Raw genomic sequence first — 16760 nt, forward strand, 5'->3', positions numbered from 1 at the left:
GCTTACTTCCTCTCTGTGCAACCCATGAATGAATGTGTCCAAGGCTCTCTGGTCGGCTTCGAACAACTGAATGTGATTTTCATTTTCATCTTCTACTAACTCGTACGTTTGAGCGTTGCTGTTTCGAATTCTGTCGGCAAACTGCTCGATAGATTCGTCTCATCGCATTCGCAAACTGTAAAGCTGCTCTCTCTGTAAAATCTGAGCAAATTTTACGTTTAAATCTCTGAACAACAATCGTTATAAACTCATTGTAATCTTCTGTTTTCACGCAAGTAGGCTCCGCGCTAATGAAATCTTGTGCTGCTCCCTGAATTCTTAATTTGACAACCACTAGCTTATAGGAATCTGTCGACGATCGTAAAAGGGCGGCACCTTCAATTTTACGAAAAAACACCTTCACATCATCTTCGGGCTTCCCACTAAACACTGGTACTGATTGCAATAATGAAACATTCCTTATTGTAGTTGTACCTGTATTGCATGAACTATCATTTGCCAAGTCCCTCAGAACGCTTCTTTCTACTTTTAACTGCCGAATCTCTTCTTGCAGTCCATTAATAACAGTCTGCAGATCGACAACGTTACTCTGACTGGATTGCGATATTTCGTCTAATTTAACGCCAATGAGTCACTCAAATGTAAAATAAAAATCCATCACTGCCTTTTGTATTCTAGCCAAACTGGAGTAGACCAACCTGAATTCCAGCATTGGATGTCCCTGCGAAGTCAGAAGATGCTGATGCTCGAAGTTCACTTTGTGCTGCACCTCTTCAGCACTGTAGATTTTCTGACACACTTCTATAAGGGGGTAGTTTGTTTGTTTTGTTGCGCAGTGGGTCCTTGAGGTACAGCAATACGCGAACACAAGATGTAAGTTTAAACAGTTTTATTAACAAAGGCGGATTATAAAACACACACGCTACGCCTACCCACTATCACTGTGTCTGATATCATAACACCAGCTGATTACAGTTGTATCGAAAGGCTCCATGATGAGCTACGAAAAGAGACATATTCGCGCCCGAGGCCGCGCTAGTTAATACTGCCCGCTGCGAACAGCTGCCAGTTGTGTACTCTGCCTGTGTCGCACTGCAGCCAGACGCGCCTCTACTGACCAAGCTAATTGTCAGCATTCCAGGCAGGTCAGCTGGCGAGCACGTGTTATGCACCGTACAGCTGCGCTCAATCCGTAGACCCTTAGATTTGGGTAATTGGCAGCATCTTTTTTTTTGTCGGGGACAGTACAATAAAGGGGTAAGGTGTCCACGAAAGCCAATGAATAGGGGCCAATTTGGTACTCAGTCTCCTCTGCACTCGAGCGTCTGTGTCATCAAACCTAAGACAATTTACTGAAAATCTGAAATGTGGTTCAGGTTTGGTAGCCTAAATATTACTATATCACTGTTCAGGTCAAAAAGCTCTTTTGTAAAGGTATTCCTCATTTTCATGACTCCAGCACATCACAAAAATCCTAAAAAGTTTGTGTTTCAAAATAATTCATTTTTTCTGAGCTGAAGGCTCAATGTCTTTAGGCGCAGCCTCACTTTTGTAAAGCATATCTGCCAAGTTTCCTTGTCCTTTCTTTACTTGTCTTGCTTCATTTTTCTTTCCTGCTAATCACAATACAAAATTTATTTTCGTCATTCCATTTGAATTCATGTTTCCCATAGTTTATCTGGATCCTTTACGATATTCTCCTTCGCTTGGTGAGAAATTTGAAGATTTTCAATTGGGTTGTCTTCATCAGAATCAGAAACTGGCATAAAACAACACTGAATTTGACTTGCTAGAGCATCTGATCGTTCTTTGTAATGTTTCAGATTCTTCTTTGGTTTTAAAATCTGGAATGGCAGTTATCGTCATCGAATTTATCGATTTCAGAAAAAGAACCTTTCGGAATGTGAATTGAAGGGCATATGATGTATTCCATATGTTCCTCCTTGGTAAGGTCGAATGTCTGTTTTCGAGATTTCATTTTCTTTCACCTAAACAATTCAGTTTACTGCAAACTGTTACATATTCACTGTAACTGTTTCAAAACATTAAATAATATAGGCATTACAATTAAAACCGATATATTTTTAGTGTTTAAAACAAGTATAATAATATTTGACATCATGCTTACACAAATAAAGACAAGTAATGTAATTCTTTTACACCTATTACACTACACTGGCGTGCATCTATACCACAAAGTTTAGATTATGCTACACTAGAGTGCACCTATATCCAAAAGATTAAATAACATGAAAAAAGTAAACACTGCCGACTCTGTGAGGGTCACAGCCATACTAATTTGTTAAGGCATGAAACTACTGGGAAGCACAGAATTGCAGGGCTATCTATTGGCAGTTGGCTACGCCTTTTGGAAGCACTGGGTTACAGTAGCATTCCACGGTTAAATAACTAACCAGAAATTGATCTTATAACTAACATGGAAAATGCCACTTGTCGTTAATTAAAAATCTGTATTAGACTTTGTTTGTTTTGGAATGGACCATTGGTGCATTAACACGGAGTAGATAAAAATATATTTCTCTCTTTCTAGCCCACAGTGTTCTCCATCGGCACATCCTTTGTACATAGTATGGTATAGTTCAACAATCAATCAATCAGTCACATTATATTGTCGTTCAGCTCATAAAGCAATAGACAACGTCAAGATAACTTATATTTTTAACATTAATTACTAAATACAATTTAGTTTGGATTACATAAGGCCACCTGCTAGATACAGTATTTTCAGTTTCAAAAATTCGTTTACTTTGTTGAAAGGATTATTTAATAGTATTCTGTACAACTTAGCTTTGAAGATATTGACAGGTAACTCTTTTAAATCTATACTTAACTTATTGTACAACTTAAGCCCAAGAACTAAATATGAATTCTGTGACTTGGATAATCTTTGATATGGTACATCTAAACATGATTTGTTCCAGGTGTTATGGCTATGTACATCCCTTCTTAATGATATATTTGAAATATTGTTCCTGAAATACAATAGAACATTATAGATGTACAAGTTTATTACCGTCACGCATTGCAATTTGACAAACAAGGGTTTACAGAGTTCTAACTTATCTGAGTCAGTTATTATTCTTACTAATTTTTTTGTAAAAGTGTAAAGTCCTTTACGTGACTGCTATTGCCCCACAATAAGATTCAATATGATATGACACTTTGAAAGAAAGCAAAATATGCTGATCTTATATAACTATTAGGAACATAGAATGAGATTTTCACTCTGCAGCGGAGTGTGTGCGCTGATATGAAACTTCCTGCCAGATTAAAACTGTGTGCCCGACCGAGACTCGAACTCGGGACCTTTGCCTTTCGCGGGCAAATGCTCTACCATCTGAGCCACCGAAGCACGACTCACGTCCGGTACTCACAGCCTTACTTCTGCCAGTACCTCGTCTCCTACCTTCCAAAGGACGAGGCTGTGAGTACCGGGCGTGAGTCGTGCTTCGGTAGCTCAGATGGTAGAGCATTTGCCCGCGAAAGGCAAAGGTCCCGAGTTCGAGTCTCGGTCGGGCACACAGTTTTAATCTGCCAGGAAGTTTCATATCAGCACACACTCCGCTGCAGAGTGAAAATCTCATTCTGGAAACATCCCCCAGGCTGTGGCTAAGCCATGTCTCCGCAATATCCTTTCTTTCAGGAGTGCTAGTTCTGCAAGGTTCACAGAAGAGCTTCTGTAAAGTTTGGAAGGTAGGAGACGAGGTACTGGCAGAAGTAAAGCTGTGAGTACCGGACGTGAGTCGTGCTTCGGTAGCTCAGATTGTAGAGCACTTGCCCGCAAAAGGCAAAGGTCCCGAGTTCGAGTCTCGGTCGGGCACACAGTTTTAATCTGCCAGGAAGTTTCTTATTAGGGACATGTCTTTTTAAGTTTCTAATTAAATAGATAACTCTTGAGAGTCTGGCAGATAAATGTTTGACATGTGGTTCCCATGTCAACTTGTTGTCTACTATAACACCTAAAAATTTTATACTTTCTAAATTATGATTCTCTCTTAAGCTAAAGGTAAGTGCCTGGGTCTTACTTTCATTTAGTAGAAAACCGTTCATTCTAAACCATAATGAACTTTGAGCAAGGGTATCTTTAACTATATGTTTTAGTGTGTTTAAATCTGAGCTTTTATTTAAAAAAGTTGTGTCATCAGCGTACATTATAGTTTGAGAGTTTACAAAAGATGGCAGGTCATTAATCATAAGTAAAAACAATAGAGGTCCAAGTACTGAGCCCTGTGGCACACCAGACCTAAGATTAATCAGATCTGACTTCTCTCTGTTAATGCATACAACTTGTTGGCGGAGCTCAAGGAAGGATTTAATCATATTTATGCTGCTAATAGCAAAACCATAATAGGATAGTTTATTCAGTAAAGTATCATGGTCCACACAGTCAAATGCTCTGCTCAGATCAAAATGTGGCCTGAGCAAATCCCCTAGCCTCATATACATCCAGAACAATTTTAAAAGAGAATCCATAGTATCTGTTGTGGATTTATATTTCATGAATCCATATTGTTTGTCACTTATTAAGTTTAAGTTACCTGACTATGTGCTACCTTGATTATACATAATTGTTTCAAGAATTTTTGAGAAAACAGGAATTAAAGATATTGACCTGTAACTAGCAGGGCAGTTCTTATTACCTCTCTTATATACTGTGACCACTCTAGAAATTTTTAGTACATCAGGAAACTTGTTTTCAGCTAGACATTTACTTACTCCATAGGTTAAGGGATATCATTCCTTTGCTCATCGTTATTATTCCCTTCTTAAACAGTCAGTACTGCCGAGGCTATACACTGGTGGACAGGTGGTATAATTTACACTGTTGGAGTCATTCATCTTATATGACCAGCTTGTATCCCTCTTTCAAGTCGTTTCGATCCTTATAAACTTAGCCCAACCAACTCATTGTAACTCTGCAACGACATCAAAATGCAGCAGTACTGCACTATATGATCATAACCAACGCCAGACCCCAGTGATACGGACAACTGAAAAATAATTGGAGTGAGTTCATGAACTTAGTCATTTTCATCATGCGTTCGTCGCTTGAGGAGCAGATCGACTGTATTTTCACGAGACATCAAAGACAACTCTGAGGAGTATCTTTCGATTGCTACTGTTTTGATTATTAGTAATTGGCGCGATATGGAAACTCAAAATAGAAGATTTGAAAATACGCTATGGTTATTATCGTGTAGGCTAGTGCGTTATGATTAACGTGATGTAAGTGTCAACATTTAATGACCTAGATTTTCATTGGGTGGTAATTTTGTCACATGTCGCACAACACAAAAACCACGAATTAAAGTTTGAACCTATGGTAGCAAGTCCTGATCACTAATCTGATTATGAAAAAACACAAGTATTTGGATTTGACATAAATTTGTGTTTACCGGCGTATGAAGAATTTCTACTTGTGAGCTTTGATTTACCATTTGTCCATTTGCCTCACAGCTGCTTACGGTTTGTTGTTGATCACTGGGATTATGTGGAAAAGCGTAAACAAAATGACCGTACATCATTGTTCCGTACGTTGTTCATGAAAATGGAGTTGCATTATAAGTCTCATATTTTGGTGTTATGTGAGACTTGATAATGCACTTCTTGGAACAACTTAACCCAAGACACTTAATAAAGTAGCATTCGTTGGTAGGTCGGATTATAAAGTATATGACACAGTGTAAACACAGAATAAGGGGCAGTCACTGCATTAAAATTTCATTCCTTTTTAAGATAAGGCCTGAAAATTGGAGTGGTTCTCTCCGTTATTCGAATTTCATACTTAACGAGGCCTATATTAAACAAATTAATACCTAGGGATACAAACCTGTACTCTCTTAAAGTATGCGACCCATAGTTCTGCCAAAGAGTGGTTCAAAATAATACTTCTTGTGAAGCTGTTGCTTTTGTATATTCTTTCATTGTCTGTAACGTAAAATAATACCTTCCAAATACTAGATGCTGTAAAATAATGTTGAGTTTCCCTGGTCTTATTCTTCTGTTGACATAGATACACACACTCATCAAGTAATACCAATATATCTTTGTGCATTGTAGTTGCACTGTTAGTGCATTTTTTACCTTTTATTTCCTTGGGATTTTATGATAGAGCTGCATCTGTAGCTGAAGCTAGTCACACTTATTGGATTAATGATAACTGTTTACATATCACTTGAGGAGGTCAGTCTGTTTTATGGTGCAGATTCCATTGCTTACATTTAGGTTGTAAATATTCTGTGCCAGCCATTATTTTGTTTTATGTTCACAATTTCCTATCTGGTTTATCACATGTGTTGAGAGTATTTACTCATGTGCCGCCAGATTGTTTTGTAAATCCCACAGTATTTGTATTCATGTGAGGCACCTGCTTGACATTGTCAGGTGGCGACTACTGGCAGGTAGGAGCTGCCAGTGTCTGCACTACAATGGTCTTCTTGTGGAGATAATCAGCAGTCAGCACCTGTCAATGTTGAGCATTTGTTTAGAGTAAATATACGATTTACAAAGTCGTATACTGTTATGCTGAAAGAAGGATAGACACATGGTACAATATGTTGTCCAGCAACTACTTTGTAAAATATATTGTTTGCAGTGACTACTTCTAAGCTTTTGGTAACTGTAATTGATGTCACTGAATTTTCATTCTAAGTTTTATTGACTTTTTGCTATTTTAATTTAGTACATATTAAATTTCTGTGAGTTGCTTCTCTTTTCTTTATGTGTATGTTGTAATCTTGTGAGTTTGTTAGGATTAGTAAAAGACGTAGTACTACCGTGACAGAGCAGTGACGTCATTAACATGTCGGAGATAAGTCTATCAAAACAAACTACAAGTGACATCACTAATAACGTGAAAGGATTAGCTAAACAAAAAAACCTACACAAACAGGAGGTGACATCACTAACAACGTGAAAGGATTAGCTAAAAAAAAAAAAAAACATAAGAACTAACAGGACTTGCATGGTAATAGAGGTTTTGGATTGGGATGTTCTTGGTATTAATGCCTTGGAATATAGTACAATTTTCATACCAGACTGTTTGGGAAAAATAGAGGGTTTCACCACACACACACAACTCGAACTATAGAGTATGTTGTGAATAATGAAAAGAGATTGTCATGGCACATTCATTGGCTTCTCCAACTCTCACCCAGACTGTCACATTTCAACCTAACCTAGATCTCAAGCTACGCTATAGATCAGTCAATACAAAGTAGAATGGCGGTATCACAATCTTCAGTACAAATGATATCTCCACTACTATAGATATCAGTTTAACTGAAAACTCATTTTTTGAGTCTGCTCTCGGTACAAGTGGACTATACAAATGTAGAAAGAAGAGTGAGCACACGAATTTACATGTATAACTGAGGACTTGTGGCTTTGCTGCTACATACGCAAACTTTGAGTATCACAATTATTGTGTACCAATATAATGTCTAATCGGTAAGTGGAAAAGTATATATAGAGCAAACTAGAACTCCACAGACAATTTCTGAGGATGTTCAAGGATACTGTCAGAGTATTTTGGTGTGAGAGAACTGTGGTCCCAAGTGGCTCACTTATTTCGTTTTATCTCTTACCTTGTGTTTCAGTAGTGCATGGAAAATATCTGCAAACAATGCAGATGTTGGCAGTATGTGCTATGTGTCATGTTTCGCAACAAACTTAATTCCATTCACTCATATCACTTGCTTTCAACAAAAGTGCTTACTCTACTCTTGGTCCTCAAGGTTGCAGTCCATACTGCTCTGTTCTATCACAGTTTATTATTATTACTAATTATTATTTTTTTTCCTGGCAGTATGGATTCACTGAATGCAGTAGAAGAATGACATGAGCTATGCTCAGCTGTTCCCACAGTGATGACAACCACATCACTGTAGTTTCTATCTGTACAGAGGCACAGGTGTTACTAGATTTTGGTGATTTTGTATTAGGCTAGAGATTTTCCACTATTGTGAAAGTATTTTTACAGAAACAGAGATAATTCGTGTGATAAAGCCAAATAAATCTAAATGCATTATTACTCTGTAACAAGTCATGGAAAAGGGAAACATTCCACGTGTGAAAAATATATCTAAAAACAAAGATGATGTGACTTACCAAACAAAAGTGCTGGCAGGTCGATAGACACACAAACATACATACAAAATTCTAGCTTTCACAACCAACGGTTGCTTCTTCAGGAAAGAGGGAAAGACGAAAGGATGTGGGTTTTAAGGGAGAGCATAAGGAGCTCCCGGGATTGGAATGACTCCTTACGCTCTCCCTTAAAACCCATATCCTTTTGTCTTTCCCTCTCCTTCCCTCTTTCCTGAAGAAGCAACCGTTGGCTGCGAAAGCTAGAATTTTGTGTGTATGTTTGTGTTTGTTTGTGTGTCTATCGACCTGCCAGCACTTTTGTTTGGTAAGTCACATCATCTTTGTTTTTATATATATGTTTGTGTCCGTGTATAAATAATTTAGGAGTAAAGGAGACTGTTTGCATTGTAGCAGAAGCAAGAAGTCTGACACACACACACACACACACACACACACACACACACACACACACACACACACACACAGGGGGGAACTGTGCACGCACATTGTGCTGTCTAGACACACCATTGTCTCTCTAGCCGGCTTAGTACAGGCGTGTGTGTGAGGGGGCAGGGAGGGAGGAGGAGGTCTTGTTACACTAGTTTGTCAAAGGAAAAATGTTCATTTTTTTTTGTGTTTGCCTGTCAACAAGTCAACACTTCCGCTTCGGTGAGTGATTTCCTTTACTTCTGTATTATTTACATTCTGTCACAACTTTCCTTGCTATATTTAGGTATGGATACAAATAAAACTGTTTCGAAGACTGCTGTAAATTTATTTTGATATATGCTCTCAATTTAGAAGGTGTTTAACAATTACATTAATATACACATTGTTTCAAAATGTCACTGAGTTTGTGATCACAGTATAGGACAGCAGAACATATGGCTGAAGTGTATTCCCAGATGGAGTTTTATTACTAAAATAAATGTGTAGCAGTTATTGAAAAAATTACAGAAATGAATTATAAGTTATGCAGCTCTCTATTAGCGGATAAATTGTTGTCACTGAAAGAATACACAAGTAATGTGCTTTGTAGACATAGGAATATTGCTCTGTGCACGTTTTTTTGTTTGAAAGGAGACATACTTTTTCTTGTGGTGGTGGAATAAACAACCATTTTGTTTGCACTGTGAACTTTGTACATTTTCCATGTGAAGAGTGATCTGTAGCATTGAATATTTTCCAGACATCACTTTTGCTTACGAAACACATTTGCAGTTGTATACACTGTATCACTTAATTTTCGTCTTCCCCCCCTCCCCTCCCAAGTCTCAAAATGTAGCTTCATTACAGACCATCTGACACCAGGAATCAGTCATTTCCACCTTCAGTGCTACTTTACAATAGCAAGATCATGCAATCAGCTTCCATTTGGTGTCACAACTAGCCCCTCTTTTCTGCACACTTCAGTAAGACAACAAATTGATGAGTAAGAAGCACTTGCAGTGCTACTGTAGTGGGGAAAAAGTAAGCCAGTATATGACTGACATTAAAATGGCACTGGGTTTCTAATGTATGCATCATCCAACATTAGATTTGCTGTTGCTCTGTTCTTGATCTCTGACCTATATGTTTAGTATAACTATGATCTAAGGTACCACTTACAATAACTAAATCATAGTAAAGAACACGTATGTCATAACAAAGAAAGACATCAGAGAAGATAACTAGGCAACTCAAGACTTCACACTTTAAAGAATACACCGATGTCTTGCTTCTGTAGATAGCATGTGTGATGTACTTGTTTATTGTTTTCAGTTCTAGATGTCACTTATATGTTTTGTTTAAAATGTAATATAACTTTATTTCTCATGGGTGGTTGCCAAGATATTTATTTTACTAGGCTGTGATGACAGACTGAATTGTAGCATTGCCAAGGGGTAGCATTGTTAGGTGAAATGTGATAGTATGGTTGTGATTTAGTGAAGCCAATGAATGTTTCTGATGTATTCTGCATGGCTCTAAACAACCTAAAAACATATGATTTCTAATGGCTATAGGCCTAATTATTAGTCTGTAAATAATAGAAATACTTATGTGATGTTCAGTACACTGTCCTCAGTCACCAATAGATATATCTGCACTTATACCTCTTGTATGGTGTGTGTGTGTGTGTGTGTGTGTGTGTGTGTGTGTGTGTGTGTGTGTTAGTGATTGGGCATTTCTTAAAGCTTGTACCTATGCATTGTTAATGACTTTAATTGGTCTGTTGGCCTGATATTGTGTTGGTTACTAATCCTCAGATTTTTGTGTATCAAATTCTACATATTATATTAAAAACAAAGATTCCAAGACTTACCAAGCGGGAAAGCGCCGGCAGACAGGCACATGAACATGTGTTTTGTTCATGTGCCTGTCTGCCGGCGCTTTCCCGCTTGGTAAGTCTTGGAATCTTTGTTTTTAATATATTTTTCCCATGTGGAAGTTTCTTTCTATTTTATTTACATCATCATTAAATTCTACATATTGTTGCTCAAACTTACTTCATAAATTGTTTGTGTTCCAGCATCACTGGGTTATACCTTCACATTTCGAATTTGATCTTGGAATTCTTATGCTGTCGTGTGTTTGCCATTTGCATTACACTGTCAGCTAAGTGTCCCAGTCATGCTATTCTAAATTAGGTATTTAGTTATCTCCCTCTGAGGCATTAATAATTTGGCAATCATTTTCTAATTATGCACGTTTGTGGCTTTTATTACATATTTCTACTTACGTAGATTTCAGTTTTAAGTTTTATATATAAATGACCAGTACTGTTGAGGATAGGCTTGAATACTTCAATATTTTAGTTTACCGAGTCCAGCTGGAGAAGATGTGTCCTTGCGTTTGACATGTGAACCAGCATATTGTAGTTAACTGTGGATTTTTTTTGTTAAACAGGAAATCCAGACACAGTGCAACTTGTGATTTCTTGCACTCATGGAGATAAGTGACACTGAACTGCCAGTGATTAGTGATAGGAAAAAATCCTGTCTGTAGTTGGGATTCCAATCTTAACAGTTGAATTTGTACTTGGACAACCTTTCAGCCTACAAACAACCACTTATGTTATTTTAAAATATGTAAGTTGTCTGGCTTCCCTCTGCATATGCAACTAACTTCCAAGAATTTTGTAAGCCAGTCATAAATCCACTTGTGCAGAGGTGGCTTCTTGCCATGTTGACAGGCAGGCGACTGCCTATTGCATTTGGACTGACTTTGCACAGATGCCAACACACAAAACAATTTCTCTCTTGGTGTAGTTGTCATGTTGTCACAAACAAGTGACAGCACAGCAGTATCAAAACTTTGAACCTTCCTCTATCCAGTGACGTGGTATATGTTCTATCTTTTATAGTTTGTCTTTAATAAGCAACTGGAATCTGTTCTTTCTTTTTGAATCACACAGTACATACGCAATGCGTTTTTGAAAAACCTGGTGTATAAAAGAGACACTGTAAATGGCATTCCTTGGTGCTCAGTAGTATTTCATGGATGTGATGGTGCAGGTATATCACCTTGATGAGGAATTAAATGCGCTCTTGAGGACAAATGACTGTATGAGAGGCGTGTGTGTGTGTGTATGTGTTTGTGTTTGTAGTAGACTGTCTCATCTTTTCTTATTAACTGAGAGCCATTTAAAATCTACTCTAGAGATGAAATCACCAAAGGTAGAACGATTAGAAAATAATGCTGTCTCCACCACTCAGTGATCTCACAGCGAAGGGGGAGTGTCATAGATCAGTGAGAGAAAGAGGGGTGGAAATGCAGGGAACAAGGAGTGGTCCATAAAAAACACTGCCTGGTTGTTATGTACTTCCTTCTGATTACAATGGCAGGATAAAGTTGATATAACCAACAGTTGAATAGAATACTGTTGGATAATTCATGGATTTATTCTGGAAGAGTGTCCACCGATGTCAGATGCCTGCTGCTGTGTGAGAATATCATTATACCATATTTTAAAAGATTGTCCAGTCCAGTATGGAATACAATATAGAAAATATAATATAAGCTCCTTTTTTCATTCCAAGCGTTCTGGCTCTCTCACTGTTTACAACGTCATTTTATCACTCCCATTAAATTTTTTACGTTCGTAGTGTCAATTCAGACTATTTTTGCATTAACATATTCATCATTTGCCCATGGTTTATACTGTACCAAATAACATTTGTGAAGAAAACTCTGACGTAATATAACGCTAGTATGGAATTGCCATCAATTGGTGTTTGCAAATGTTATATGATTAAATTTATTGAGCCCTGACTCGCTAAAAATTGTAATAATTTGTAGTGTTAGTTATTTGTCCCATGCCACTCAATTTGGTGACTGATGGGAGTAACTGTTTTGATGGAAATAAGAATAAAGTGTGACTTCAGATGAATAGTCACTTGTTTCTCATCATTACCAACCATAGCTTTCAATAATGTGTGCTATACAAAAAGCAGCAAGCTGACATTATGGTAACCATACTGGTTTAGTGTTAACTTCAATATGTGATTATGACATATGGTTGTTTACAAGCACTTATAAAGCAGTGTAAACTGAAGGGCATCTTCAGCATTATAGATGATACTGGTCTCTCTTTCAGTTTCCTTTGAAACAAAATACTTGCCTTAAGGTGAAGATTGTCACGAAGGAAACCACCGTAAAATTTGCCTTTCATTAATGGTAAGCACAAATGCTGATGGTTTTGAAAACATTAAGCCATACTGATTAACAAATCAGGAAAACCACATTATCTATTAAAAAAAATGTAAGAACAGTAACCACAAACAACAGTGCCTATAACAAAGTATCGGTGACTATTTGAATAGCAACTGTACAGCCTTAATCAAACAATGAAAAATCCAGGATGGAATGTAACAATATTAGGAAAGTGATAGTTGCTACTCACCATATAGCGGAGATGCTGAGTCACAGATAGGTACAACAAAAAGACTGCTGGCGAGCGAGCTTTCGGCTAACAAAGTGTTCAACACGTGCGCACACACACACACACACACACACACACACACACACACACACACGACCACAGCCTCTGGCAGCTGGAGCCCAGCAACATGTATTAAAGGAACAGGAACTACAGAGAATCAGTTGAGGAAATGGTTGGTACCTTTTAAATGGAAGGGTTGGTTGCAGTTAATACGCTGAAAGTGTTGGTCTACAAGCAGAGATTCTCTCAGTGGTATGACAGTAACCAGCCATAATGGGGCATCCTAGGTGGTTCAGTTTATGAATTTTAGGAAGTATGTAGAAGGTAGGAGTGCGGTGAGTGGTAGGGGTAAGGAGAGAGATGCACTCTGAAGAGAGGTTCTGGGATGGGCCTAAGGATTTGAGGAAAGACTGGAGAGCCTGCTGGATATTTGGCATGGGGTCACTATGGCAGGGCTTGTAGGTGGATGAATGTGGCAGCTGGCACAGTCCTTCTGCCAGCTACTCCTGCAGTTCAAAACAACAGTGGTGGAGCCATTATCAACAGGTGGGATTAAGGGTTCAGATCAGTTTTTAGTGGTGGATTGTGGTTCTTTCTGTGGATCTAAGGTTAGTTTGTGTGTTGAGGGACTTGGGGAATGATGGTTAGGCAATGTCTGAGGTTAAGATATTCTGGAAAGTCAACAGGATGTGATATGGGGCAGTGGGAGTGGATCATGGGGGATGAATAAGTGAACTGATTCATGCAGAGTTCAACATTTGTCTCTGGTCGAGTCTGATCTTATACAGAAGATACCAACCATTTCCTCCACTGACTCCAATAGTTTCTGTTCCTTCACTACATGGTGCCCTGCTCATCACTATTGATGGCACCTCCCTTTACACTAACATTCCTAATGCCCATGGCTTTACCACTATTGAACACTACCTTTCCCATGGCCGATGGATTTTTGCAAACCACCAACCTCCTCCCTAGTGGCCACGACCAACTATATTCTTACGTACAATTACTTCTGCTTTGAAACATTACCTACAAAACAAATCTGGGATCCAGCTATAGGTACCCTCATGAAACAATCCTATGCTGACCTATTCATGGGCCACCAAGAGGAACCCTTCCTAAACACCCAGAATCCCAAATCCCTCATATGGTTCAGATTCACTGATAACCATCTTCGTGATCTGGATCGAAAGCGAGGACTCCCATCCACATTCCTCCAGAACCTCAACACCTTCTCCTGCTTTTACTTCACCTGTTCCTACTCAACCCAACAAGCCCCCTTCCTTGATGTTGAACTCCTCCTCAAAGCTGGCTACATCAGTAACTCTGTCCGTATCAGACCCACCAACCACTAGCAGTACCTCCACTTCGACAGCTGCCACCCATTCCATACCTAGAAGACCCTTCCATATAGCCTGACAACCCATGGCTGTCGCATGTGTAGTGACGAGCAGTCCCTCTCGAAATATACTGAAGGTCTCACTCAGGCCTTCACAGATCATAATTATGCTCCCAGCCTTGTACAAAAACGTGTCCCCCAAGCCTTATCTTTGCAGCCACCCATCACCTCCCAAAGTCCCACTGTTCAGTTACAGAGGAGCATTCCCTGGTGATGAAGTACCACCCAGGACTGGATCAACTGAATCACATTCCCCACCAGGGTTTTGATTACCTCTCGTTATGCCCTGAAATGAGGAGTGTTCTATCCACTAGCCTTCCCATCCCTCCCACAGTGATATTCTGCCACCCACCAAACCTACACAATATCCTTGTCCATCCCACCCAGCTCCTGATCCCAAAGCCGTGCCTCATATCCCTGTAACAGACTTAGATGCAAGACATGTCCCATACATACTACCACCACCACCACCTATTCCAGTCCAGCCACAAACATCATCTATCCCATCAAAGGCAGGGATACTTGTGAAACCAGGCATGTGATCAACAAGCTAAGCTGCTGCTGCAACCACTGTGCTGCATTCTATGTGGGTGTGACAACCAACAAGCTGCCAGTCCGTATGAATGGCCACTGACAAACTGTGTCCCAGAAACAGCTGGACCACCTTATTGCTGAGCCTACTGCCCAACACCACAATCTTCATTTCAATGGCTGCTTCACAGCCTGTGCCATCTGGATCCTTTCCACCAACACTGGTTTTTCTTAATTGTGCAGGAGCGTACTCACCCTGCAGTATATCCTATGTTCCCATAACCCTCCTGGCCTCAACCTTCATTAATCTTTGTCTGCACCCATCTGGCCCTTTCCCTGTTCCCATTCCAGTACTACACAGCTGTCTATTCCACCAACACATGCAGCCATTTTACTTCTCCCCTTTTCCGCTACCCCCTCTCTCCCCTGGCCCTCCATGTATCCTCCCGCTGCACCTAACTGCCCTACCCACACTCCATATTGTCCCTGCTTGCTCCCACAAGCAGCACTTTGCTGTCCCCCATCCCTGCCCTGCCATCCCTCCCCCTCCCCGTCTGAGCCTCTTCCTTACTCTCACTACAAATTTCATGTCCCATCATGCATTGCTGCTCGCAATCTGGCTTCAGCTGCCAGAGACTGTGGTCATGTGTGTGAGTTGCATTTGTGTGTGTGTGTGTGTGTGTGTGTGTGTGTGTGTGTGTGTGTGTGTGTGTGTGTGTGTTTGTTTGTTTTGTCTGTTTTTGAGAAAGACCTTGTTGGCCATAAGCTCACTTACCGACAGTGTTTTTGTTGTGTCTATCTGCGACTCAGCATCTCCCCTATATGGTGAGTATTTCATGATTGTTATCCAAAAAATATAAATTTATGCAGTATGCAGTCAGAGTCCCTGTCACAACTGCACAAGTCAGTTGCAGACCTTGAATTTGGGCATTGTCCATATCTTTCTAGGAACAAAATTTGTGCAGAATGCATTAAGTTTGATGGAAATTCGAAAAGACTCACCTTCCTTTAAAATGTCAGTTTTTGTGTTTTGCACTATAGTGCCAAGGCATGTACAGAGGTTACAGACACCACCATCTCTAACTGCTTTCGAAAAGTGGAATTCATTCAAGCAGTCAAAGGAAATGGATCTGCCATACCGAATATGAGCAACAATGATGATACCGAAACTATATTTGCTTCATCATGGGAAATGCTGTAGTTGGAGCATCCAGTGAAAGATTTCCTACATGCTGCCAACAATGTTGTCACTGTTGGAAATATATCTGTTGAAGATATTATTTCATATACAGGGAAACAATGATTTTGGGAAGTGCTGCAGATGTTAGTGTCAAAGCTGTCTAGTGTGTTTATGAACAGGAAAACCATGTTGAAAAAATTCATGAAGAAAATTAAGACGGCTACAATTGTTTTTGTTAAATGTTTTGTAAAATGTGTGCTTAAAAGGTTAAAGTGTGATATAGTAAACCTCCCTGAAATCAGATGAGATGTGGTGACAGGCCGATTTGGAGCATAGCCCGAAGTCTAGGTTAGGTTCGAAGATCACAATCTTGCTGTGAGTTGGTAATTCCAATGGATGTGAATGTGAAATAAAGACAGTGGTGACAGACTTATCTGCAGCATAGCCCGATCTCTATGTTTGAACACTATATTTAATGCACATTGCAATATTTCATGCACTTTTCATAATAAAATATAAAACAGCTAATAAGTTCAGGATACTATATTCAGCTGCCAATGTCACTTTCCTGAACACTTAGTAGGACAAACTACACTAAAAATGTTGCATTTTGGAGGGAT

The 16760-nt window shown here is 39.3% G+C and overlaps 1 protein-coding gene across 3 annotated transcripts in view; it reads left to right on the plus strand.

The window, feature by feature from the left end:
* Window positions 1-4974: 4974 nt before the first annotated feature.
* LOC126334860 (zinc finger-containing ubiquitin peptidase 1-like) overlaps window positions 4975-16760 on the plus strand; it is a 334584-nt gene continuing 322798 nt past the window's right edge. For 2 of the 3 annotated variants that reach the window (XM_049997541.1, XM_049997543.1), the window contains exon 1: window positions 4975-5247. The gene's annotated coding sequence lies outside the window, so the exon portion shown is untranslated. Of the gene's footprint in view, window positions 5248-8733; window positions 8779-16760 lie in introns of those variants that run through there. The other variant, XM_049997544.1, reaches the window with a different exon arrangement.

The sequence above is a fragment of the Schistocerca gregaria genome, chromosome 2, assembly GCF_023897955.1.
Source record: "Schistocerca gregaria isolate iqSchGreg1 chromosome 2, iqSchGreg1.2, whole genome shotgun sequence".
Classification (NCBI taxonomy): Eukaryota; Metazoa; Arthropoda; class Insecta; order Orthoptera; family Acrididae; genus Schistocerca; species Schistocerca gregaria.